Source organism: Symphalangus syndactylus, chromosome 2 (genome assembly GCF_028878055.3).
Source record: "Symphalangus syndactylus isolate Jambi chromosome 2, NHGRI_mSymSyn1-v2.1_pri, whole genome shotgun sequence".
NCBI classification, from domain to species: Eukaryota; Metazoa; Chordata; class Mammalia; order Primates; family Hylobatidae; genus Symphalangus; species Symphalangus syndactylus.
Window position 1 is genome coordinate 111970519 of NC_072424.2, and position 26868 is coordinate 111997386.

At 42.5% G+C, this 26868-nt stretch overlaps 1 protein-coding gene across 1 annotated transcript in view; it reads right to left on the reverse strand.

The window, feature by feature from the left end:
• The window catches only part of SGK1 (serum/glucocorticoid regulated kinase 1), a 151107-nt gene that overhangs the window by 11998 nt on the left and 112241 nt on the right, over nucleotides 1-26868 (reverse strand). The window lies entirely within an intron of this gene.

Here is a 26868-nt window from a genome sequence, read left to right on the forward strand (position 1 = left end):
GAGTTTGAGACCAGCCTGGGCAACATAGTGAGACCCTGTCTCTAAAAAATATACAAAAATTATCCATACATGGTGGCACGCCTGTAGTCCCAGCTACTTGGGAGGCTAAGGTGGGAGAATCGCTTGAGCCCAGGGTGTTGAAGGTTTCAGTGAGCCAAGATCTTGCCACTGCACTCTTGCCGGGTCAACAAAGTGAGATGCTATCTCAAAAAAAAAAAAAAAAAAAAAAGGACTCTGGGCTTACTGAAAGCCATATATTATTGGCATGCCTTTACTGTTAGGTATTTGCATTTTAAAAGGCCACTTGTCAACTCAAAAAATTTAATTTGCAATGATAAAATGTCAAGCATTCAAACAAGAAACAGGTCTGAGAGCTTTGGGGTGAGGCCTCCCACAGTATCTGGCCTGGTCGGCCTCCTCTCCATTCTCTCCAAGGTGAACCTACATGGACATCTACTTCCCCCACAAGTCCAGCAGCCAGAATCCTTCCTAAGACACACATTAAAGGTATAACTGACACGAAGACAATCTAAAGGACTCTCTTTCACCCCCACTTTATTTACAAAGGGCCAATAATAAATAAGGAGTCTGGATTTCTGGTGGACATCTTTTGTCAAACTAAAGTGAAACCTGAAAGCTTTAATTTGCTCAGTATAAATCTCTCTCCAAGTCTCTCCCATTTCTTTTCTTTCTTTCTTTCTTTTTTTTTTTTGAGACAGAGGAGTCTTACTCTGTCACCCAGGCTAGAGTGCAGTGGCGTGATCTCAGCTCACTGCAGCCTCTGCTTCCCTGGTTCAAACAATTCTCCTGCCTCAGCCTCCTGAGTAGCTGGGATTACAGGCACCTGCCACTACTCCCAGTTAATTTTAGTACTTTTAGTAGAGATGGGGATTCACCATGTTGATCAGACTGGTCTCGAATTCCTGACCTCAAGTGATCCACCTGCCTCAGCCTCCCAAAGTGCTGGGATTACAGGCATAAGCCACCATGCCTGGCCCAAGTCTCTCCCATTTCTGAGCCTATAATCAATCTAGGAGGCAACAGAAGCTCGGGCCACCCCTAAGGACTTAAGGACTGTTTCCTGTAAACTCTGTGTGCCAATTGTAACAACAAAAGATACACGTAATAGTAACCAGCAATGGAAAAACCAGTTATGGAGATGTCTAGTTGGCGACAGCTGAGGCTTGCTACCTGTGAGGTTTTTTTGTTTTTTTTTTTTTTTGATATGGAGTTTCACTTCATCACCCAGGCTGAAGTGCAGTGGCGCAATCTCGGCTTACTACAACCTCCGCCTCCCAGGTTCAAGTGATTCTCATGCCTCAGCCTCTCAAGTAGCTGGGATTAGAGGCACCTGCCACCACGCCCAACTAATTTTTGTATTTTTAGTAGAGACAGGGTTTTACCATGTTGGTCAGGCTGATCTTGAACTCCTGAGCTCAAGTGATCTGCCCTCCTCAGCCTCCCAAAGTGCTAGGATTACAGGCATGAGCCACCGTGCCTAGCCGTACCTGTGAGATTTTAGACAAGGTATTCTCTAACCCTTAATCTTGTCATCTGTATAGCGGGGAGAATTATACTTGCCTCATATAAGTTGTGAAAAATAATGGAAATAGGCCAGGTGTGATGGCTTATGCCTGTAATCCTAGCACTTTGGGAGGCCAAGGTGGTTGGATCATTTGAGGTCAAGAGTTCGAAACCAGCAGGCCAACATGGTGAAACCCTGTCTCTACTAAAAATACAAAAATTAGCCAGAAATCACTTGAACCTGGAAGGCAGAGGTTGCAGTGAGCCGGGATCATGCCAATGCACTCCAGCCCGGGAAACAGAGTGAGACTCCATCTAAACAAACAAACAAAAAAAATGGAAATAAAGAATTTAGTAAGCGCCTCTCTCATGTTGGAGTTTTAAGTAGAAAATATGATCTGTGTATATTTGCCAGCCCCACCCTACGCACATCACAAGTACAAACAATACTGTCGCACAGTGCAAAGGGTTCCAACAAATCAAAACAATACATCAAGTAATTATGGGCTGTGAGTAAGGCACTTGGGAGGCCTATGTGACAGGAATTCCGTGAAAGGCCTGAACGATTATCCAAACTCCCCCTCCTCCATTCAGTCTCCCTCACAGACGGTGCTCCTGAATGTGCTGTATCAAGAAACGAAATGCCATGATTACTGAATAAAGACTTGTTTACCAAGTGTTTGCAGCAGACTGAAGTTTAGTGTGAAAAAGTGGAGAGCAAACCAAAACTAACTCAAGAAAGTTTGTACTTGCTCGAGGAAACAACAGAAGGCAAATATAGACCTATTGAGAGGCTGGAGTCACTGAAAGAAGATCAGAGGCCAGTCAGTGCTTATCGTGCTTTTTCTAGGTCAATAAGCTTATCCTGCAGGAATGAGAAGAGGAACAAGATCCAACTGAACCTGGCCTCTGTTAGTTTTAATCATTCAGATCTCTGTGGTGCACCTCTTTCATTTATTGATTTATTGTATTGATATATGTTGATGAACATATTTTGGGGTAACATGGTATTTTGAAACATGTATACAATGTGTAATGATGAAATTAGGATAATTAGGATATCCGTCATCTCAAACATTTATTTTTTCTTTGTGTTGAGAACATGCCAATTCTTCCCTTTTAACTGTTTGGCAATATACAATAACTTATTGTTAACTCTGATTTCCCTACTGCCATATCAAATGCTAGAACTTATTCCATCTATCTAGCTGTATTTTGTACCCATTAATGTGAATGGGTTCTTGACAGGCACTGTGTTAAGCCCTGAATCTACCAAGGATGTCATGATGGGCGGCGTTGCTGTACTCAGGGATGGTGTGGTCTGTATTTTGTAAAACGGAACTGCACGTTCCCAAAAGCAAAGGTGAGCTTATAGACATTTCTGATTTTCCTCAGGCCCAGCTATGCCTTAATGTGATTAAAGTACAGCCTTGGGCATGTTTGATCGTTTAGATTATCTAGTTTTTCAAGTGAGGAATGTGCTGGAAAGTCTTCTGCAGCTCTGATGTTGTACAGTTCTATAATGTCTGGGAAAAAAAATAAACCCAGAAGGAACTTCTGGAGGCCCAGAACTACTCTCCTGGCATGGTTTCCTATAATAATGCCCCACACCCAGCTGATCCTTTAGAAGAACCTGTCCCCACCCCACCCCCACCCCCCACCCCCAGGCATTGGATCCTTAGGTCAGGAATTTGTGTGCTTAGTTATTTAAATCTCAGGTGTTTCTCTGGACCTTGAGTTCCTTGAAGGCCAGGCAGCACAATTTGTGTCTCTCACCTGCCTAACATTCTCTAATCAGGTCGCTGCCTGCCCCTCTGACCTCTCCTCCTACCTTCCCCGTCCCTCCAGGTTTGCTGGTGCTCTCTGTTCCCTTTGCAGGCCAAGCTAGTGTCTGCCCGAGGGACTTTGTCTTTGCTGTGCCCTTCACCTGGAATGCTTTCCTCCTCATGCTCACATGGCTGGCTCCTTCTTGTCATTCGGATCTCCCAGTAAATATCGCTTACAGGCCGGGAGCAGTAGCTCACGCCTGTAATATCAGAACTTTGGGAGGCTGAGGCGGGCAGATCAAGAGGTCAGGAGATCAAGACCATCCTGGCCAACATGGTGAAACCCCGTCTCTGCTTAAAAAAAAAAAAAAAATACAAAAATTAGATGGGCGTGGCGGTGCGCGCCTGTGGTCCCAGCTACTTGGGAGGCTGAGGCAGGAAAATTGCTTGAACGCAGGAGGCAGAGGCTACAGTGAGCCGAGATCACATCACTGCACTCCAGCCTGGGTGACAGAGTGAGACTCCATCTCAAAAAAAAAAAAAAAATCACAGTGACACAGTGGACCAAAAGTAGCCAGCAGCTGACCATTCTTCGTCATTTGCTCTATTTCAATTATCTGCATATTAGTTTTATTATGTGACTTTTTCTGGGTTTATTGTTGATTTACCCAACTAGAAAGTAGTCTCTATGAGATAGGCATATCATGTTTGTTTGTTTAAGACACGGTCTTGTTCTGTCGCTCAGTCTGGAGTGCAGGGGTGTAATCGCGGCTCACCACAACCTCCGCCTCCCGGGCTCAAGCAATCTTCCCACCTCAGCCTCTCTAGTAGTTGGGACCACAGGTGTGTGCCACCATGCCTGGCTCATATTTTGTATTATTTGTAGAGATGAGGTCTTGCTGTGTTAGCCAGGCTGGTCTCAAACTCCTGGGCTCCAGTGATCTGCACACCTAAGCCTCCCAAAGTGCTGGGATTATAGGCGTGAGCCACCGCGCCCGGCCCCTGGCCGGAATAATTATCTATATTATTTGCCACATCATCCCTGGTGTCCAGGAGAGGGCCTAGCCCACAGGAAGTGCTTGAGAAATAAAATGCTTTCATAATGGTTTGCATTAAACCCCCTCTATGTATGATATCATATGAATTTGGCTTATAGGAAAGTATGCCATTGTAACCTGTTTTACTCTTGTCATCCAACCAACTTTCCTCAAGAACTTTAGAACCTTTCCTCCTGCCAGGGGATGACACAGTCACCTCATAGAGTGTTTTCTTCCTGTCTTGCAGCCATGAAGTTCTCCATAATTTTTGCATTGCCAGAAAGCCTGAATGAACATTTAGCACAACCCCCTTCTACTTTATATCCCTTTCTATCCTCTCAAAATAGCCTTCTCTACACAACGATAAGGACTTGATAAAAGGGCCCCTATTGTGCAGTCCCGGCCTGGACAAAGTAGTTTTAAAGCCATAGCAGAATGGCCATCAGGTTGTCAGAAATGACAAAAGCCACAGCACATGTGCAAGTGGTACAAATGCTTAGTGCCAAGTTAAGATAAGAAACTACACTTTCATATCTCTATGATTATATGTGTGTGTGTGTATTACTGTTTTCCAGAGAGACAAAACCAATAGGATATATCCAGAGAGAGACAGAGAAAGAGATAGAGAAAGAGAAGAGAGGAGATTTATTAGGGGAATTGGCTCATACAATTATGAAAACTGAGAAATCCTATGGCAGGCTGTCTGCAAGCTGGAGACCCTGGGATGCCACTAGCGTGGCTCAGTCCAAATCTGAAGAACTGAGAATCCGGGGGCTGCTGATGTAAGTCCTAGCGTCCAAAGGCCAAAGGCTGGAGAACCTGATGTCCAAAGGCCGGAGAAGAAGCATGTATCCCAGTTCCGGGAGAGTGAGTGACTTACCCACGGTTCTATCTAGGCCCCCAGGCGATTGGACACTACCCCCCACACACCCCTGTCCCTGCATTAGTGGGGGTGGGTCTTTTCTACTTAGTCTACCCAGACTCACACATCAATCTCCTTTAGAGGCACCCTCAAGGCCACACCCCAAAATAATGCTTTGCCAGTTCTCTACATATTCCTTAATCCAGTCAAGTTGACACTTAAAATTAACCATCACAAGTTCTCACCTTTCAACTTGGCAGCCATACACATCTCTCTGTATCACACTTAATCTCCAAATAAAGACAATAGCAAAGCGATAATTCCACCTAATATAATGCACCTGTGTACAACAGACAGCATACTAGTCCCTTCCCCAGAAGACAAGGTAAAGTCCTTGGGTGATGTTTACTCTTCTGCTGATATCCCATAACTTAAATACTGTGATATGAAATTAACAATACTTAAATACTGACATAAAGTCAATAAATCTTATAAATACCGATATAAAGTCAATAAATGTTGTGTCACATGATAAAGAAATAAGAGAATGAAAACAAAGATATTAATATATGTACATAGACGCACAACATATTCTTAACAAAACAGGGAGGAAATACTCATCACAGTTACAGTGCTTGTTTCTGTAACTGGTCATGTGATCATAGCTGGTATTTATAACTACCTTCCTTTACCACCCATTCTGTATTTCCTTTACCTTCAACAAGAACCTCAGTTGATTGTGGTTCTTTATGTGGCAGGTGACCCAAACCTACATTTCTTTTTTTTTTTTTTTTTTTTGAGATGGAGTCTTGCTCTGTCACCCAGGCTGGAGGGCAGTGGCGCGATCTCAGCTCACTGCAAGCTCCGCCTCCCGGGTTCACGCCATTCTCCTGCCTCAGCCTCTCCGAGTAGATGGGACTACAGGTGCCTGCCACCACGCCCGGCTAATTTTTTTGTTTTTTTTTTTTTTTTTTAGTAGAGACAGGGTTTCACCGTGGTCTCGATCTCCTGACCTCGTGATCCGCCCGCCTCGGCCTCCCAAAGTGCTGGGATTACAAGCGTGAGCCACCGCGCCCAGCCCCAAACCTACATTTCTGAAGAGTCTGGGCCATTCACAGACTTACTTGGATTGAGTTGTTGTAATTTCTCATTGACCTTAATCACAGGACATGGTAATACTAAGAGACATCCTAAGGGATCTCCTGTATTTCAGACACACTTCTGGTTTTTTTGTTTGTTTGTTTTCCGAGACGGAGTCTCACTCTGTCACCCAGGCTGGAGTGCAGTGGCGCACGGTCTCAGCTAATTGCTACCTCTGCCTCCCGGGTTCAAGCAATTCTCCTGCCTCAGCCTCCTGAGTAGCTGGGATTACAGGCACCCACCACTATGCCTGGCTAATTTTTGTATTTTAGTAGAGATGGGGTTTCAGTATGTAGGTCAAGCTGGTCTCGAACTCCTAACCTCAAATGATCCACTCGCCTCGGCCTCCCAAAGTTCTGGGATTACAAGTGTCAGCCACCGCGCCTGGCAGATATACACTTCTTTATCTCCATTGTGGAATAGTAGTCCAATTTCTCCCTATTATTTTGAATCAGTTACTCCAGCCAACATCATAACTTGTTTCTTAGCTTTTTGATTCAGAGGCATGAGGATCCCAAAGTGGCTGTGTGGTAGTCTTAACTTTCAGTTCAATGGAATCATTGTTGTGTCTCCGGAAGCACTCCTCCCTCTGGAACTAAGACCTCCAGGCCTGCAGATCATAAAGTCATGGGAACAGAAAGCAAAAATGTTTCCAATGGGTCACTAGGGGGAATGGTGAGTGGTGCCACTCCCATTTCCACCCCTTCCACCCCTTCCATTTCTGGAACTGTGGATCCTGGCTATGGGAGAAGCAGCACCATATACTGGATGTTGATTCAGAGCATAGACAACTTTCTGGAGAACCTTGCACCAAAATCATCACTGTAACTTCAAAAGGCCATTACACCATTCATTCTATTAACCCAGCTGCTCCAGGATGATGGGAAACATGGTTAAGACCAGTGAATTCCAGGAGCATGGGCCCACTGCGGCATCTCTTTGGCTATAAAATGTATTCCTTGATCAGAAGCAGTGCTGTGTCTGTGTGGAATACCATGACAGGGGATAGGGCATTCTGGGAGTCCATGGATGGTAGTTGTGGCAGAAGCATTGTGTTCAAGGAAGGCAAATTCATATTCAGAATAAGTGTCTATTGCAGTAAGGACAAAACACTGCTTCTTCCATGATGGAAGCTGTCCAATATAATCAACCTGTGACCAGGTGGCTGGCAGATCACCCCGAGGAAAGGTGCCATATCAGAGGCTCAGTGTTCATTTCTGTTGCTGGCAGATTGGGCACTCAGCAGTGGCTGTAGCCAGGTTGGCCTTAGTGAGTGGACATCCATGTTGCCGAGTCCATGCATAACCTCCATCCTTGCCACCATGGCTACTTTGTTTATGAGCTCACTGGATGCAAGGGTAGTTGGGGAAAGGGGCTGTCTGGTATCCACAGAATGGGTCATCTTATCCACTTGATTGTTAAAATGCCCCTCTACTGAGGTCACCCTTTGCTGAGAATTCATGTGGACACAAATATCTTTACCTTTTTTTTTTTTTTTGGCTCATTCAGAGAGGTCTATTCACAGATCACTTCCCCAAATTCCTTTGTCACCAATTTTCCAGTCATGTTCCTTCCAAGTCTCTGACCATCCAGCCAAACTATTGGCCACAGCCCATAATTTGGTATATAATCGCATATCTGGCCATTTCTCCTTACAAGCAAAATGAACAACCAGGTGCTCGAGGTTCTGCTCACTGTGCGGATGTTTTTCAGCACTGTCCTTCAGGGACCTGCCAGAAAGAGACCACAGTGCTGCAGCTGTCCACTTGTGTGATTTTGCAATTTTATATATAGAGATATATACATGTATGATAGCATCAGTAACTCAGAGGTGTTACCCATAGCATGAGGGTATGACACACAGGCTTCACCTCACACAGAGACATGAAAACAATAATCCACCAACTTCATACTAAGCAATAAACACTAAGATTTTTATTTCCTGAGGATTCCACGCCTTCATTTTCTGTTTTCTTGGCACACAGTAGATTTCAGAGCCACCACGCCTGGCCAACTTTTTTTTTTGAGTCAGGGTCTTGCTTTGTCACCCAGCCATGGAGTGATCATGGCTCACTGCAGCCTCAACCTCCCGGGCTCAAGTCATCCTCCCACTTCAGCCTCCTGAGCATCTGGGGCTACAGGCACATGCCACCATGCCTAGCTATTTTTTTTTTTTTTTTTTTGAGACAAGGACTCCTTATGTTGCCCAGGCTGGTCTCAAGCTCCTGGGCTCAAGCGATCCTCCCACCTTGGTCTCCCAAAGTGCTGGGACACAGGTGTGAGCCACTCACGCAACTCAGACAATTTTTTTTTACAGACACTTTTTATAAAACTATTTGTTTCTGAGTTGTGATTATAGAATCCCTTTAACAAATAAGATTAGTTATCCCCCAAAGGATTGTTTGATGGTTTGGGGCCAAGCATTTCAGATACTGCATATTAACTACCTCTGTTATACAGGTGTGTGTGTGTGTGTGTGTGTGTGTGCATGTGTGTATATATAAATATACGCATATATTTTTGTGTGTCTGATAACACCAACTTTGTTCCCTAATCATCATTTCACAGAAGATACAAATGGAATCTAAAAGAATGAAAATAAGCTTTTGTATAAGACCACAAGAAAATTACAGAGAAGAAATGAAACAGATGTGAGCAAAAGATGGGGATCATACATAATGTCTGACCTTATAAACTACATAAACATGGTTATTTCAAGAAGCTACTACTATAATATTACTTATTATTTGTTTATACAATTTTGCTTAAAATTACATTGTACTCTCTACTTAGAGCAAATGATTGTGCCAAACAGATAAGACTATTTCCATCAATTAGTATCTACAATTATTCTATTTCACAACTCACAAAGTGTTGCTTAAAAATCTAATTCCTTAGAACACAAGCACAGATCATCACAATAGACCTAGTTAAATTTCATTCTTCAAATCATGTTGTTTATATGCCTTATTATATACTAACATAAATCCAGTTTAGCAAGGTATTTAATAAGCCCTGACTTTACTTTTTAAAAGCAGAAATATTATCTTTTCTCTCTTTACCACATTGTAAGTACTGTTTTTTTTGGTTTTTTTTTGTTTGTTTGTTTGTTTTGAGACGGAGTTTCACTCTGTCACCCAGGATGGAGTACAATGGCACCATCTCAGCTCACTGCAACCTCCGCCTCCCGGATTCAAGTGATTCTCTTGCTTCAGCCTCCTGAGTAGCTGGGATTACAAGCACGCGCCACCATGCATGGCTAATTTTTGTATTTTTAGTAGAGACATGGTTTCACCATCTTGGCCAGGCTGGTCTTAAACTCCTGACCTCAAGTGATCGGCCCGCCTTGGCCTCCCAAAGTTCTGGAATTACAGGCGTGAGCCACTGCACCTGGCCCTAAGTACTGTTTTTATATCTACAATCTGCTCCTATATTCATAACTGATGGCCTTTTGACTTTTCCTTCTATAGTGGGAAAACAACAATCAAAGAGCAGAAATGGGGCCCTGTCATACATAGTTCCTTGCTTCCTTCCTTCCTTTCTTTTTTTTTTTTTTTTGAGATAGAGTCTGGCTCTATCACCCAGGCTGGAGTGCAGTGGCATGATCTCGGCTCACTGCAACCTCCGCCTCCTGGGTTCAAGCGATTCTCCTGCCTCAGCCTCCCAAGTAGCTGGGATTACAGGTGCACACCACCAGGCATGGCTTAATTTTTGTTATTTTCAGTAGAGATGGGGTTTTGCCATATTGGCTACACTGGTCTTGAACTTCTGGCCTCAAGTAATCCACCCACCTCAGCCTCCTAAAGTACTGGGATTATAGGCATGAGCCACCACGCCCAGCTTCCTGGCATACACAGTTTGTAACCCCCACTTGTCACTGTTCTCTTCCCACCTCCCATTATCTTTTCTTAGGACTTTGATTTTCTTGAGGATTATAGGTTTTTAAAAGGTTGAAAGGGACCTTGCAAAATCCCTCAGGACTGCTATTCCTTTTCTATCTCCTCTTAAAAATAATATTAAAGAATTAAAATTAATATTACATACATTTCAAATATTAGAAAGTACATTTACATAAGATGTGAAAGAGGCACACGATGGTAACAGACACACTAGACTTAGCTAGATTACTTCTAGGAATAATAGTGTCTTAAATAGGTTGCCTTGTTAGCACATGATACTACTGAATCTGAGTGCTTATCTTCCTCATATGTGCCAATTATGTTTTTGTCGAAGAGCAATCCTTTCTGATTTTCGCAGACTGCTTTCTGATTATTTGTCTCACAAAGAGACTGGGTAAAAGCATGTGGCTTTATTTTTGCCATTTCTAAAAATAACCCAACAACTATGCTGTGCACCTCTCACCTTAGCACTATCGTATTCATGTGTTCACGTGTATAAAGGACAGTTCATAGTCAGCACATTCAATGCTTTTCTCCCTCTTTGTTTTAAAGTTCAAAGTTATTGTCTATACGAAAGTTGGGGTATTTCACCACTAGCCTCATTTTATGCTATTCGTAAAATCATAAGCAGACTTTTTACCAAGGGCAAAAAAATCTTAAGAAACAGGAACATCCCCCTTCCCCCATACAACATTCCTGACAACCATTTATTAAGGTCTTTCTCTAATCTTTCACTGGAATCACCTCTACTTCCCAAACAATCTCTACCACTGTCAACTAGCATCAATCGTTAAAGTTCTTCGTTAGGCTGTGATCAAATATCCTCATGAAGGTTTTTTAAGGAATAGCTCTTCTACACATTCTCAAGGCGGGTGCCACAGTGGTGCTAAGGACATACTTATCAGTGAAATGAACATGTTCTCTTTAAGTTCCACAGTTAAGTCCACCTAGTATAATAGCTGACATTTCTTGAACGATTATACTAAGTGGCAGACACTATGCCTAGTGTTTGGTGTTTTGTTTTGTTTTGTTTTGTTTTTTTGAGATGAAGTCTCACTCTGTCGCCTAGGCTGGAGTGCAGTGGCGTGATCTCAGCTCACTGCAACCTCTGCCTCCCGGGTTCAAGGGATTCTTCTGCCTCAGCCTCCTGAGTAGCTGAGACTACAGGCGTGTGCCACCAAGCCCAGTTAATTTTTGTATTTTTTTAGTAGAGAAGGGGTTTCACCATATTGGCCAGGCTGGTCTCGAACTCCTGAACTCGTGATCTGCCTGCTTTGGCCTCCCAAAGTGCTGGGATTACAGGCGTGACCACCCCCGGCCAAAAATTCTGCTTTTAATCAGTGAAATAATCTTCATCCTTACCTGTTCTAAGTAACAGCTCATCACATATTTGTAGGCAACTACTATTTTTTTTTATTTTTATTTTTTGAGACAAGGGTCTCACTCTGTCACCCAGGCTGGAGTACAGTGGCACAATCACAGCTCACTGCAGCCTGGACTTCCTGGGCTCAAGCACTCCTTCCACCTCAGCCTCCCAAGTAGCTGGGACCACCGGCGTGCACCTAATGCTAATTTGTGTATTTTTTGTAGAAATGGGGTATCACCAGGTTGCCCAGGCTGGTGTTGAACTCTTGAGTTTAAGCAATCCGTCTGCTTCGGCCTCCCAAAGTGCTGGGATTACAGGCATGAGCTATTGCACCTGGCTAACTGCCATTATTTTAACTTGTATTTACACTTTTTATTTGTATTCTACCTGCATCTATCCAATTTACCTACCTGAGCTCTCATGGGTGAAAACTTGCCTCCTTCTCCATAGAACCTAGCAAAGTGCTGGGCTGAAAGGGAGACAATGTATCTCACTCCTGTAAAACAAACCTTGTATTTGTCTAATTTCCTTCCTCTCTCAGCATTCTCTGCCCACTGGCAAGATCACATGGCAGTTTGAATCTCATCTTCTACTAACTGCACTTCCTCAAACACTTGTGTCCACATTTAAGCTAGTGAATTTTCATGGCATAGTTCCACTCTTGTCTTTTTGAAGCATTGAAAAAAGAATTGGAAAAGTTTGCAAGAGAGTTAACTTATGAGTTCTGTTTCAGCACTTATGATTCAACATTTAGTTTTCGGCAAAGTACTTAACTTTTTCAAGTATCCTCAGGGTTAACACCTATTTCGCTAATTTCACAGGGTGATTGGAAAGATCAGATGAAATTACTTCTGGGAGAACAGTTTGAAAACTCAAGTGCGTTATGTAATTTAATACCCACAAGACATCACAGCCTAACTATTAATACAAAAATTTCCTCTAAAAGACACATTTTTTTTTTTTTTTTTTTTTTTTTTTTTTTTTGGAGACAGGGCCTCGCTTTGTCCCCCAGGCTAGAATGCAGTGGCACTATCTTGGCTCACTATAACCTCCGCCTCCTGGGTTAAAGCGATTCTCCTGCCTCAGCCTCCAGAGTAGCTGGGACTACAGGCATGCGCCACCACGCCCGGCTGATTTTTTTTTTTTTTTTTTGAGACAGAGTCCCGCTGTGTCTGTCGCCAGGCTGCAGTGCAGTGGTGCGACCTCCGCTCACTGAAACCTCCACCTCCCGGTTTCAAGGGATTCTCCTGCCTCAGCCTCCCGAGTAGCTGGGACGGGGCCCACCACCATGCCCAGCTAATTTTTGTATTTTTAGTAGAGACGGGGTTTCACCATGTTGGCCAGAATGGTCTCAATCTCCTGACCTCGTGATCCGCCCGCCTTGGCATCCTAAAGTGCTGGGGTTACAGGCGTGAGCCATCGCGCCCGGCCCAGATTTTTGTATTTTTATAGAGATGGGGTTTTGCCATGTTGGCCAGGCTGGTCTCCAACTCCTGACCTCAAGTGATCCACCCGCCTCAGCCTCCCAAAGTGCTGGGATTACAGGCGTGGTGGGTCACCACGCCCGGCCTAAGAGCCAAAAGTTTAATCAGTGGGAAATGCTGACTGCTACGCTCATTTAAGAGGAAAGGTCAGGATTTCGTGAGCTGCGTCGTTCATTGACATCTACTTTAATGACTCCAGCCCACCCTGAGCTAATCTTTTCCTAAATCCTTTGCATTTTCTTTTTACTGTCAATTTACACCTTAACAAAATAAAGGAGTTTTAGAGTAAGATAGAATCAACTTCAATCAACTCTCATGAATTTGCTGGGGGCCCTCTGCTCTAAAATATAGTACTATTCTTGCCTCTGGCATCCCTGGTTTTACCTTCGTCTCCCTACCTCCCTCCCACCTCCATCCATCCCCGCTCCCCCGTTCTTTTGAGTGCAGTGGCACGATCTTGGCTCACTGCAAACTCTGCCTCCCGGGTTCAAGCGATTCCCCCACCTCAGCCTCCTGAGTAGCTGGGATTACAGGCATGCACCACCATGCCTGGCTAATTTTTGTACTTTTGTATTTTCACCATGTTGGCCAGGCTGGTCTGAAACTCGACCTCAAATGACCCGCCCGCCTTGGCCTCCCAAAGTGCTGGGATTACAGGCGGGAGCCACTGCGCCCTCCTGGTCCACCCACTATTAACCCCTTATTTCCTACCCTTCACCTGCACCTCTTTGAGGGCCATTTCATTCCTGGAATAGCCTGTTTTCATTATTAGTTATGGGCCTATTTTCCTTACTGTGTACAATTTTAAAGTCATAAAATAATTTTTCTTCAAATGTTAAAAATTGTGTTTACATTTAACCAAATAAAACACTTGTTATTAAGGGCATATGTTCAAAAACCTTCTTTTCCATTTATTTTCTCTAAGTCAGGCATATAAGCTGATATCATGTCTTACATATTTTAAACTAAATTTGACCTGAAGTCACCTCTGTTCCTTGAATCTCTACCTGATTGCAGCTTAGCTTAGTATGTCTCCAAACTGAAAACCTAATTTAGAAGTACGTTATAAGTCCTCACTAAAAATGGTAGCTAGGTTCTTAGATATTGTAACTTTAAGTGAAATAAAGTATAAGGAAACCAATTTCACCACAAGCTAATTGATATAATGAGGAATTAACTTCTTATGGCATACTTATGGACATAAAAACATCACATAACTTCTAAATAAAGACCAAAACACTTCAAATACTGAACATTGAAATAAATTCCCGGTCTTGCCCAAGCGATCTCATCTCAGCCTCCCAAGCAGCTGGGACTACAGGGATCTTCTCCCTTTGTTTTTTTTCTAGCCCCACTTCCAGTTTGTTTCCACAGTACTTAGAGTGAGTTGCTGTTGTTTTTCTTCTTTGTTCTGTTGTCTCTTTATTTTCTTATGTTCCTTCCTGCACAGTGAAGTTGCTGTTGTTTTAGATTTTCTTTTTTTTTGAGTAAGGTCTTCTCACTCAGTCACACCCTGGCTGGAGCCATTAATAGCTAACACTGGGTACAGTGCCTAAGTTAGCCTTGCTTTGCAAGGAACAGTTAAAAAAGAAAAGAAAGGAGAGGAGAGGAGAGGAGAGGAGAGGAGAAGGGAGGGGAGGGGAGGGGAGGGGAGGAGAGGTGGGGGAGGGGGGGGAGGGGAGGAGAGGGGAGGGGAGGGGAGGACAGGGGAGGGGAGGGGAGGTGAGGGGAGGTGAGGGGAGGGGAGGGGAGGGGAGGAGAGGGGAGGGGAAAAATTAATAAAAACAACGAAGATAACTATTTATCCAATGATTCCACTTGAGGGTGGTAGACAACCCGAGCTTATCCTGGCAGCTCAGGGAACAAGGTGACACCAACCTTGGACAGGAAGTCCGTCCCATCCTCAAGGCACACTCACACTCACACCCACACTCATGCTCACTCAGACTGGGACAACGTGAACACGCCAATGAACCTCACATGCGTATCTTTGGGATGTGGGAAGAAAGTGGAGTTACATGGAGAAAACCTACGAAGACATGAGGAAAAAGTGTGAACTTTACACAGACTGTGGCCCCAGCTGGAAATCTTTTTTTTTCCTCATCAACGTTATAACGACATGCTATATATATTTTTGTTACAACTAGCTGAGTCTCAGCCAATCACAGCAACCAAACTTCAGCTAATCACAGCAACTGAGCTTCAGCCAATCACAGGATGCCAACTGATCAGACGATGCCCAAATAAGGCAAATTTGGAGTTTTAACCAGTCAAGCTGTTTCTGTACCTCACTTCCAGTTCTGTCTATAAATGCTCCCTGTCCACCTATTTGCCCAGTGGAACTCTCTGAGCCTCCTTTGGTTCTGAGGGCTGCTTGATTGGAGAATCATTCTTTGTTCAAATAAGCCGTTAAATTCAATTTGTCAAAAATTTTTCTTTTTTTTTTTTGAGACGAAGTCTCGCTGTTACCCAGGCTGGAGTGCAGTGGCACAATCTCGGCTCACTGCAACCTCCGCCTCCTGGGTTCAAGTGATTCTCCTGCCTCAGTCTCCTGAGTAGCTGGGATTACAGGCGCACACCACTATACCTGGCTAATTTTTATACTTATTGGTAGAGACGAGGTTTCACCATGTTGGCCAGGCTGGTCTTGAACTCCTTACCTCAAGTGATGCGCCCGCCTCGGCCTCCCAAAGTGCTGGGATTACAGGCGTGAACCACTGCACCCGGCCTAGAAGTTTTTCTTTTCACAGTATTATATATCCTGTATTATGAGATAAACTTCTTGGGCAAAAAGCAAGCCATTAAAGGCTGAATATTTCAGCACGCCTAACTTAATAAAATTTAGGACATTTTAACTTTTGCTACGGTTAAAATCCACTAGATTTTTTTGATCTGCTGCCATATTAGTTTGATTTAAAATAATGAGAACAGATTTATTAAAATATGAAGTTGCATTTCACCTATTTTCCTTGTATTTTTTAAGTGAGAAAATTTCCTGGTATCATTTTAGCTACAATAAAATGCCTTTTAGGACTATGGAAATGAAAGATCTTGGACATAAATGATTTGGATAAAATGAGCACATGAAAATACTGTGTGAAAATAGTTTTAAAAGAATCCTGAGGAATTAGAAAAACGAGCTATTGTGAAACACTGTTAGTTTAGCCTTTAGTAAAACAGCAGAAATAACAAGCAATTTTGGTCAGAACAAAGAGAAAGAGAAAATTGTAAGTTCCACAAAGGCAGAAACAGATTTTGCTCCAATTGGAAAGCTTCAGAAAGCTAAACCCTTCATTTCCATAATCCAAGGCAGAGTGAGGGGCCTCTCTGTGTTGAGCTAAACTGAGCCTATAGTCACACATTCACACATTTGGCACTAGGACAGTTGTGAGGATAGAATCTGACAAACTTTTCACTGCCAAACATAACTCAGATGCTAGATGAGCATGACTCTAAGTATCTTTACACAGAGGAGTTTAGAAATAACATTTCCCTACTCACTGGAATAAATAACCCATCCTTGAACTTGGAACCCTCTAAACCATTGTAGATGGTTTAAGTCATGCAAAACAAAGTGCTTTTTGCTTTCTAGATCTTAGCTTAAGAATGCAATATTTTATCTAAATGACTAGGCAACTAAGGTTCTCTCCAATTTGAGGATTTTAAGTCTAGCCATATGTCTATTTCCAGGAAGCTTATCAGTTTTGTGTCTGGGGCTCCAGATAATGGAATACAGCAAATTATAAGCTTCATGGTTCAGCAGAAAAAACGAGTTTGGGGTCCAGTAATGTATAAAATAGTAACAGTAATGATAAAACAAAATGCATTCTTCTTTCAAACCATAGTTAGTAAATCCCATGAAAGTGTAATCCTAGATAAATGTAATCTCATGTAAATGACATAATTCTTTCTCCAAGTAAAAAGAGCTAACATAAATGGACCACTAATTATATGTTAACGCAGTTATAAATACCTTTACTGCATTATCTTTTTTAATCCCTGCAAAATTCTTTAATCTATTATTACTATTTCATTTTTGCATGTATAAGAAATGAAAGGACAGAGGGCTAAATAATTTGCCCAGCCAGGCACGTGACTGTAATCCCAGCTACTTTGGACGGTGAGGCGGGAGGATCACTTTTTTTTTTTAATTTAAAAAGAGATGGGGTCCCACTATATTATCCAGGCTGGTCTTGAACTCCTGAGCTCAAGTGAGCTACATGCCTTGGCCTCCCAAAGTGCTGGGATTACAGGTATGAGCCACCGTGCCTGGCCACGAGGATCACTTGAGCCCAGGAGTTCAGGTCCAGCCTGGGCATCAGAGTGAGACTCTGTCTCAAACAAAGAAAACAAAGAAAAAATAATTTACCCTAAAAAAAATATAAAAAAATAATAAAATAATAATAATTTGCCCAAAGTCACACAGGTAGTAAGCATTGAAATCTGTGGCAAACTCAGAAGGCCTGACTCAAGAGTTCATGACACAACCACAACAGATTGTACACTACTGGGCAGTTTCCTGCTGCTCTGTGCATGGCCTGCTGGCCAACTCTGATGTGAGGTCAGTTGACTAAAAGAGATGTGGTTCAGGAAGCTGAGAATGATTATGGTTACCTGTTCTAAGATAGAGAAATTGATTTTAAAAACTTTGAGTTGAAGTACGGGATGCCAAAAACCACATATGAGTGACAGAATGAGTGGGTCTCTTTCTGATGGATTAAGTCTTCAAAAAGACTTTCAGAACGAATCTCTATCTACCTTAATTTTGGGCAGTGTTAATTGTATTCATTTTTTCTACACATTTGATTGTGCATATACCACGGACAAGGAAATTTGTTAAAAACTGAATGTATAAGGCCGGGTGCAGTGACTCCCGCCTATAATCCCAGCACTTTGGGAGGCTGAGGTGGACAGATCACTTGAGCTTAGGAGTATGGGACCAGCCTGGACAACATGGTGAAACCCCGTCTCTACAAAAAACAAAAAAATTAGCTGGGCATGGTGGCTTACGCCTGTAGTCCCAGCTACTTGGGGGGCTGAGATAAGAGGATCGCTTGAACCTGGGAGGTCAAGGCTACAGTAAGCTGTGATCGCACCACTGCACTCCAGCCTGGGTGACAAAATAAGACCCTGTCTCAAACAACCAACAACAACAACAACAACAACAACAAAAACCCTAATGTACAGGAAATTATTTTGGGGAGTAGTGGAAGATAGCTAGCAAGTTGGAGACTCTAACTTGAGATGTGGTACTACTTGTCTGTATATTTTTTTTCTCATTTCTCTCTACCCAAAGGTGTTATGTTTTTATTGTCTTCTCTTAAGGGGGCCCTTCATTTGATGGCGTAAAAAGTTATGACCAGCCATCTCTAGTTCAGTTTATAGGTCAAGAATATCAGCAGCTATTGTTATGTTGAGGTCATTATTTATCAAGCTTCAAAACATAAAAAGCAAAAATAAGCCGGGCGTGGTGGCTCATACCTGTAATCCCAGCACTTTGGGAGGCTGAGGCCGGTGGATCACTTGAGGTCAGGAGTTCAAGACCAGCCTGGCCAACATGGTGAAACTTAATCTCTACTAAAAATACAAAAATTAGCCAGGCATGGCTGGGCGCGGTGGCTCACGCCTGTAATCCCAGCACTTTGGGAGGCTGAGGCGGGTGGATCACGAGGTCAGGAGATCGAGACCATCCTGGCTAACACTGTGAAACCCTATCTCTACCAAAAAAAAAAATACAAAAAATTAGCCAGGCGTGGTGGTGGGCACCTGTAGTCCCAGCTACTCAGGAGGCTGAGGCAGGAGAAAGGCATGAACCCGGGAGGCGGAGGTTGCAGTGAGCCGAGATCGCGCCACTGCACTCCAGCCTGGGAGACAGAGCAAGACTCCGTCTCAAAAAAAAAAAAAAAAAAATTAGCCAGGCATGGTGGCGGATGCCTGTAATACCAGCTACTTGGGAGGCAGAGGCAGGAGAATTGCTCGAACCCGGGAGGTGGAGGTTGCAGTGAGCTGAGATCACGCCACTAAGAGCCACTGCCTGGGTGACAAAGCAAGCTTCCATCTCAAAAGATAAAATAAAAATAAATAAATAAATAAATAAATAAAATAAAATGCAAAAATAGTCCAAATGTCAGTTAACAGGAGGACCAAATTTTTGGGTGAACATCCACAAGAAACATAAGTGGCCGCTAGGGAAGCCAATCTTTGGTTCTTATGACTGTGTCCTTGTTCTTTTCAAATCCTAGCTTCATCTCTGCTCCCACTGATGACACTATGAGACTTTGGAATTCTTCACTGTGTGTAAGATGATTTTATTACTGAGATAGCTACCACTTTGTAGTTATGACCCGAGTAAACAAGGTTAGTCAACCTACAGGATTTTCATGTGTCCACAGATTTTTACTAGATAATTTATCTGTAATATCAGGAGGCAAAGTCTACCATGAATATACTGGCCAACAGTATCAAATGGAAAATTCTTGTGTAAACAGATGATGTTTACCTTTTATCATATTTTTCTCTTTTGTTAGATAGTGCCATACTTCGGCAGACAAGCAACTGTTTTCTCGCTATAAATATGAGTGTTTTGCTTTTCAAGAGAAAAAATCTAGAAATTGTTTTCTTTACTTTAAAAAATTCATGTAGTGAAGTCCTTCCTCTGCTTGTATTAATCCAATGATATCATTTTATATATTCTCTGAAATACTAAAATATTTCTGTAGTCCGTATGTTTTCAAATTATGAATCATTTTATTTCTACATTTGGTACATAAACTATTACTGCTCCTGAGTAAATATGGATATACCACTTTATACTGATTTTTTTTCTTCTTTTTCTCTTTTTTTTTTTTTTTCGAAAACAGGGTCTTACTCCTGGCCTCAAGTGATCCTCCTGTCTCAGCCTCTTGAGTAGCCGGAATTATAGGCATGAGCTACCAGTAGTGATTCCTAAGTCCCCAGAAATTTGAGCTAATTTTTATTTATTTATTCATTCTTGTATTTACTTATTTTTAAGACCAGGTATCGCTCTGTCACCCAGGCTGGAGTGCAATGGCACAATCATGGCTCACCGCAGCCTCCAACTCTTGGGCTCAAGCCATCCTTCTGCCTCATCTTCCTTAGTAGCTGGGACCATACATGCCACCACACCCAGCTTGAGCTGACTTTTTTAATGTGATGAACTATTAGAAAACATATAGGAGCTAAATGATGAGAACTTAGAAACACAAAGACGGAAACAACAGACACTAGGGTTTACTAAATGATAGAGGATGGGAGGGTGAAGAGGAGCAGAAAAGATAACTATTGGGTAATAGACTTAATACCTGGGTGATGAAACAATCTGCACAACAAACCCCTGTGACAAGAGCTTACCTATGCTGGCTCACGCCTGTAATCTCAGCACTTTGGGAGGCCGAGGCAGGCAGATCACTTGAACTCAGGAGTTCTAGACCAGTCTGGTCAACATGGTGAAACCCAGTCTCTACTAAAAATACAAAAATTAGCCAGGTGCCTGTAATCCCAGCTACTCAGGAGGCTGAGGCAGAAGAATGGCTTGAACCTGAAAGGCAGAGGTTGCAGTGAGCTGAGATTGCATCACTGCACTCCATACTGGGCAACAGAGCAAGACTCTCTCAAAAAAAAAAGAAAGAGAGTTTACTTATGTACAAACCTTCACATGTACCCCCAAACCTAAAACAAAAGTTAAAAAAAGAAAGAAAAATAAATGTAGAAAAAAATATATATATATTAACAATGCATAATCCTCGAAATATAAAGAAAAATTCAATTTTCTCCACTGGGAAAAATTTATACAGTAATGATTCTTGCTCTTTAATTTTTGCTTGAAAGAAATCTAGACATTTAAAAAACCCCAGTGGTAGAATTGTCGTGTTAAAAAGGGACATCAAGTAAAAGTCCAGGGGAACATCAAAGAGTTATGTTTCTTACCTGGCAAAACCAGTGTCTAGCTAAAATAATGGCCTTGCAAATCAATCTTGTTGTTTAACCACTTCATTATCTGGTTTTCTCTAAGCAAAGAACATTGTCTGTGTTGCCAGTAACAGTACTGGGGAAAAACACACATTTTGAAAGTATGAAGAAACTCATTCTACCTTGAAATTCTCATTCAAGAGGAAATTACAGGCCACTGCAGGACCAGCGATTGAAAAACAAAGGTGTACAAAAACAAACAACTCAGGTTTCAAAGCCTAAAAACAAAGATAACAGGAAAGAACCTAAACTTGTGCAGCCTGTTTGCTTACTGTCTGAACAAATGCTGGGAATGCATGAGAAATTCTAAGCCCGGTGAACAAAAGTGTGAGCAGTAAGATGACGGGTGATCAATTTTCTTCCTTTCTCTATTTTTCATTTTTTCCCTATGATGAGCATATGCCACTTTTATGCCATAATCATAAAAAAGAAAGACTTAAAAAATGACTTTTGTTTTCCCAACTGTATACCAATATCTATCTACACATAGCAACTGAGCACGCTAGTCCTGTCGTCTGGCACTCACACAAAAAGAGAGTGAATGTCAAAATCTAGGCAATTCTACCAGATTTCACGTAATGAAACTACTTTGAGTAATTCCTCAATTCTTCACAAAATCATGTTTTTATTTAACTTCTATTTCTGTCAAGCAATGTGGACTAACTACCCCTAATATTTAACTCTATTTAAATTGTGTATCAGGCCAGATGCTGGCTCACACCTGTAATCCAAGCACTTTGGGAGGCCAAGGCAGGTGGATCACTTGGGCTCAGGAGTTCAAGACCAGTCTGGGCAACGTGGAGAAACCCCGTCTCTACAAGAATACAAGAAATTACCCATGTGTGGTGGCATGTGCTTATAGTCCCAGCTTCTTGTGGGGCTGAGGCAGGAGGATCGCTTGAGCCCAGTAGGCTGAGGCTACAGTGAGCTGAGATCATGCCACTGCACTTCAGCCTAGGTGACAGAGTGAGACCTTGTCTCAAAAACAAAACAAAACAAAAAACAGATTACACACTACATTAAATAAATAAAATACTCTCTGATGATGACTGATTTTGAATGAAAATACTCCATTCACTGGAATATATTTTCCATAAAAAATGACAAAAACATTGTCATTTTTTGTATTATTTATTTTTCTTTTCTTTTTCTTCTCTTTTTTTTTTTTGAGATGGAGTCTCACTCTGTCCCCCAGGCTGGAGTGCAGTGGCGTGATCTCAGCTCACTGCAACCTCTGCCTCCTGGATTCATGCCATTCTCCTGCCTCAGCCTCCTGCGTAACTGGGACTACAGGCGCCCGCCACCATGCCCAGCTAATTTTTTGTATTTTTAGTAGAGACGGGGTTTCACCGTGTTAGCCAGGATGGTCTCGATCTCCTGACCTCATGATCCACTCACCTCGGCCTCCCAAAGCGCTGGGATTACAGGCGTGAGCCACCGCACCCAGCCTTATTTCTTTTTCTTTTTTGGAGATAGAGTCTCGCTCTGTTGCCCAGGCTGGAGTACAGTGGCCCAATCTCGGCTCATTGCAACCTCCACCTCCCGGGTTCAAGCAATTCTCCTGCCTCAGCCTCCTGAGTAGCTGGGACTACAGGCAGACACCACCAGGCCTAGCTAATTTTTGTATTTTTAGTAGAGATGGGGTTTCGCCATGTTGGACAGGCTGTCTTGAACTCCTGATCTCAGGTGATCCACCTGCCTCAGCCTCCCAAAGTGCTGAGATTACAGGTGTGAGCCACCGCACCCGACCTATTATTTCTTGTATTATTAAAATCATTTCAGGAATTTGTAAAAGTTACAATAATAAAACTCGGACTGCAACAATGACTAGAACATGGCCTTTGTAAAGAATCCATTTACAGGCTCATAAGATTTGGTGTTGTGGATGGATGGCTGTGGAGCTGCTCAAGCTTGTGTTTGCACTTATCAGAATTCAAGACAGAAAGGGTTTCTGAGTGCTGATGTGCTGGAGAAGAAAGCGCATGCTGCAGTGTAGAAACCGCAGGAGAAACAATTGCATCACCTAGATTCAAACTGTGAGAAAACTACTAGCGAACTAGAAGAATATTTAACTTCCTAAACCTGAGAGATCTACATCTTAAAGAATATAGATTCTACTCTAGGCACATCATAGTCAAACTGATAAAAAATAAAAATAAAAATAAAAATAAAATTAGAGCAGCCAGTAAAAGACTACATGTTACATTCAGCATAGCAATAATGTAAACATTGTTGACTTCTCATCAGAAACTCTACAGACCAGAAGACAAGAACCAACATCTTTAAAGTTATGAAAGAAAGAAAAACAAAGTAGCCACCCAGAATTCCGTATCTAGCAAAAATATCCTTCAGGAATGAAACAAAGAAAGGTATTTCCATTTATACAGACACATCATGTAGATAAAAGAAAGCTAAGCTATTTCACTGCCAGAAGACTTATAAGAAATCCTGGCCAAGCATGGTGGCTCACTCCTGTAATCCCAGCACTTTGGGAGGCTGAGGTGAGTGGATCACTTGAGGTCAGGAGTTCAAGACCAGCCTGGTCAACATGGTGAAACCCTGTCTCTATGAAAAATACAAAAATTAGCCGGGCATGGTGGCATGCACCTGTAATCCCAGCTACTTGGGAGGCTGAGACAGGAGACAGGAGAATTGCTTATACCCGGGAGGTGGAAGGTGCAGTGAGCTGAGGTCTTGCCACTGCACTCCAGCCTGGGTGGCAGAGCAAGATTCTATCTCAAAAAAATAATAAAAACATTAAAAAAAAAGAAATCCTGAAGGAAAATTTCCAGGCTAAAGGGAAATGATATCAGAGAGAAACAGATTTTCAGGAAGAAATGAAGAACATCAGAAATGGCAAATATCTGGATAAATACAAAAGATAATTCCCCCCCTACTTTTTTTTTTTTTTTTTTTTTTGAGGTGGAGTCTTGCTCTGTTGCCCAGGCTGGAGTGCAGTGGCAGGATCTCGGCTCACTGCAAGCTCCGCCTCCCGGGTTCACGCCATTCTCCTGCCTCAGCCTCCCGAGTAGCTGGGACTACAGGTGCCCGCCAACACACCCGGCTAATTTTCTGTATTTTTAGTAGAGACGGGGTTTCACTGTGTTAGCCAAGATGGTATCGATCTCCTGACCTCATGATCCGCCCACCTTGGCCTCCCAAAGTGCTGGGATTACAGGCGTGAGCCACCACACCCGGCCTAATTTTCCCCTTATTTTTTTAAAAATGCACTGTACTATAGGGTTTAGTACATATATAGATAATATATATGACAGCTATAATATAAAAGATGAGGGTAGAGTGGGGTAGATGCACCTACATTGTTTGCAAATTTTGGTGATGGTCTATGAAAATTTAAAGTCATTTATTGTAGGCCGGGTACAGTGGCTCATGCCTGTAATGCCAGCACTTTGGGGGGCCGAGGTGGGCAGATCACTTGAGGTCAGGAGATCAAGGCCAGCCTGGCCAACATACTGAAACCCCGTCTCTACTAAAAATACAAAAATTAGCCAGGCGTGGTGGCACATGCCTGTAATCCCACTACCTGGGAGGCTGACACAGGAGAATTACTTGAACTCAGAAGGTGGAGGTCGCAGAAAGCCAAGATTGTGCCACTGCACTCCAGCCTGGGCAACAGAGTGAGACTCTGTCTCAAAAAAATAAAAATAAAAATAAAGTCATTTATTGTAATCTTCAGAGCACCACTGAAAATATGATGCAAAGAGGATAACTAGAAAGTCAACAGGTAAATTAATATTAAATTCTAAAACCTATTCAAATAATCCTAGAGAAGTCAGGAAAGGAAAAATAAGCAAACAAAGAAGAGAAGGGACATACAGAAAACAAATAGCAAAACAGTAAAGTTAAATCTAACTGTGTCATTACATTAAGTATAAAGGGGCTAAACATCCCAAGTAAAAAACAGAGATTGTTAGATAGGATTTTAAAAGGAAAATCTAACCACATGATGTTTATAAGATAAGCACCTTAACTATAAGGCACAGATTGAAAGAAAATGGAAAGAAAAATATGCCATGTGAAAAGTAGGCTTTAGAAGATTGGACTGGCTGTATCTATCAGAAGAAATAGACTTCAAACAAAGACTTTTACCAGAGATAAAGAAGGAAATTTCCTAATGATAAAATGTTCAGTTCATTAGGAAATAATAATAATCATAAAGATGTATGTGTGGTTGGGCACGGTGGCTCACACCTGTAATCCCAGCACTTTGGGAGGCTGAGGTGGATGGATCATCTGAGGTCAGGAGTTACAGACCAGCCTGACCAACATGGCAAAACCCCGTCTCTACTAAAAATACAAAAATTAGCTGGGAGTGATGGCATGTGCCTGTAATCCCGGCTACTCAGGAGGCTGAGGCAGGAGAATCACTTGAACCCAGGAGGCAGAGGTTGCAGTGAGCCAAGCTGAGATCATGCCATTGCACTCCAGCCTGGGCAACAAGAGCAAAACTCCGCCTTAGAAAAAAAAAAAAAAAAAGGTATATGTGCCTAATAACAGACGTTCAAAATATATAAAGCAAAAATTGACTGAATTAGGCCGGGCGCAGTGGCTCACGCCTGTAATCCCAGCACTTTGGGAGGCCGAGGTGGGCGGATCACCTGAGGTCAAGAGTTCGAGACCAGCCTCAACATGGAGAAACCCCGTCTCTACTAAAAATACAAAATTAGCTGGGTGTGGTGTTGCATGCCTGTAATCCCAGCTATTCGGGAGGCTGAGGTAGGAGAATTGCTTGAACCTGGGAGGCGGAGGTTGCAGTGAGCCGAGATTGCGCCATTGCACTCCAGCCTGGGCAACAAGAGCGAAACTCCAGCTCCATAAAAAAAAAAAAAAAAAATTGACTGAATTAAAAGAACCAAAAGACAATTCTACCACTAGAGGTGGAGATTTTAAAAAACTCTTAGTAATGGACTGACCAACTAGGCAATAAATAAATAAATATTTACTCTAGACATAGATCCTACTTTATGAGTTGGTTGATGACTGGGAAGGATCTTCATGAGATGAGCTCTTGTAGGAGGGACACTCCATTCTTTGTAACACTACTGATGAAGGAAAAGTAATAAAAATGTTTTAAAAATGAGTATGTCTATTGCACCACTGCACTCCAGCCTGGAGGACAGAGCAAGACTCCATCTCAGGAAAAAAAAAAAAAAAAAGAGTAGGTCTGAAATATTTCTATTCCTGTTTCTCTATGTGTTCTGCATTTGTTTTTCTTGTAACTTTTTTTTTTTCTTTTTTTTGAGATGGAATTTCACTCTTTTTGCCCAGGCTGGAACGCAATGGCACAATCTTGGCTTACTGCAACCTCTGCCTCCTGGGTTCAAGTGATTCTCCCACCTCAGTCTCCCAAGTAGCTGGGATTACAGGCATGTGCCACCTCGCCCAGCTGAGTTTTGTATTTTTAGTAGAGATGGGGTTTCACCATGTTGGCCAGGTTGGTCTCTAACTCCTGACCTCAGGTGATCCACCCACCTTGGCCCCCCAAAGTGCTGGGATTACAGGCATGAGCCACCACGCCCATCCCGTAACATAATTTCTTTAGGCTTCAAAAAGTGTCCAAGCAACCAACATTTTCTTTTTCTTTCTTTCTTTTCTTTCTCCTTCCTTCCTTCCTTCCTTCCTTCCTTCCCTCCCTCCCTCCCCTCCCTCCCTCCCTCCCTCCCTCCCTCCTTTCTTTCTTTCTTTCTTTCTTTCTTTCTTTCTTTCTTTCTTTCTTTCTTTCTTTCTTTCAGTGAAAGCAAGTTTATTAAGAAAGTGAATGAATAAAGAATAGCTACTTC